Source organism: Myotis davidii, unplaced genomic scaffold (assembly GCF_000327345.1).
Source record: "Myotis davidii unplaced genomic scaffold, ASM32734v1 scaffold753, whole genome shotgun sequence".
Classification (NCBI taxonomy): Eukaryota; Metazoa; Chordata; class Mammalia; order Chiroptera; family Vespertilionidae; genus Myotis; species Myotis davidii.
Genome location: NW_006286231.1, coordinates 3,164 through 4,293, shown reverse-complemented (window position 1 = coordinate 4,293; position 1,130 = coordinate 3,164). Strand labels below are relative to the sequence as shown.

The following is a 1,130-nucleotide window of genomic DNA, read 5'->3' as shown; positions in this document are numbered from 1 at the left end:
CATTTCTCATTTTATTTAAACTGGCTCAATTGTATCATTTTCTGTTTTAATTTAATGGACCTGGTGCCCTGGAAGGGACTTGCACAGGTCACCTATGCCCTCCAGAAACTAAGAAGGGGAGGGGCTTGCTCAGGCCACGTGACTGGGCAGTTCGCATCTTTGCCATGGAGAGGAAGGGAGCTGATGTGGAGAGCCACAGACAGGCCGGGCACTTGCTGATGGCCTCCCACTAGGTGCCCATGCCACCCTCCTACGGGTAAAGCCCATGTCTCAGGAGCAGCTCTGAGAGGCTCTTGCTATGCTCTCCTGGGCACTTGCTGATGGCCTCCCACTAGGTGCCCACGCCACCCTCCTACGGGTAAAGCCCATGTCTTGGGAGCAGCTCTGAGAGGCTCTTCTCCACTCAATGGGTGTTGCTATGCTCTCCTCTGTACAAGCTGGTGGGGTGTCAATTTGTTCTTCCTTAACTTTGGGACTTTCACAGGGTCCCTGCAATTCATTTTTGACAATGTTCAACATAATGTTCAAAGGGTTTTCAACTGGTGTCTTGCTGGGAGATGGTGTACAATCCAATGAAGATGTATTTTGATCATCTTCATAACATGATGGATGATAAACCTTTCCATCCACTCTAATGGCATTCTTTAAATGCCACTCCTCCTCTTCGTCATCCCAGTATTGTTCAAATTGTTCTTGACAGATTTCACAACTCTCCTCTGCTCCAGCTGGCCCTGCCGGTACACTTTGGAACACTATCATAACGTTGTTTTAACTCTTCAGTTATAAAATTGGTAAGATCTGGAATATCTCGATCTTCATCCTTTTCAGTGGGAGACTGAGCAACAACATTTATTTGTGTTGTAGCTGAATCAGGCTGGGACAATTTGAGAATTCCTGTTTTTCGCAGTTTTGAAAATAATTCATTGACATCCACCTGACTGAGGTGATTATCAGGATATGCCTTAGGAAGGGCTCCTGAAGGATTCTGAACAAATGCTCCAGGATTTTGTGGATGAACTGGTAAAAATTGTTGTCCCTGGCCAAATGGTACTGGCTGAGCAACACCAGTCAGAACCTGTTGAGATGCCTGAATGTTTCCTACTGCTATCGGAGCAGGTAAATTGCCTAAA

The 1,130-nt window shown here is 46.3% G+C and overlaps 1 pseudogene; it reads right to left on the bottom strand.

Annotated features, from left to right (window-relative positions):
* Nucleotides 1-1,104: 1,104 nt before the first annotated feature.
* LOC102756448 overlaps nucleotides 1,105-1,130 on the bottom strand; it is a 2,449-nt pseudogene continuing 2,423 nt past the window's right edge.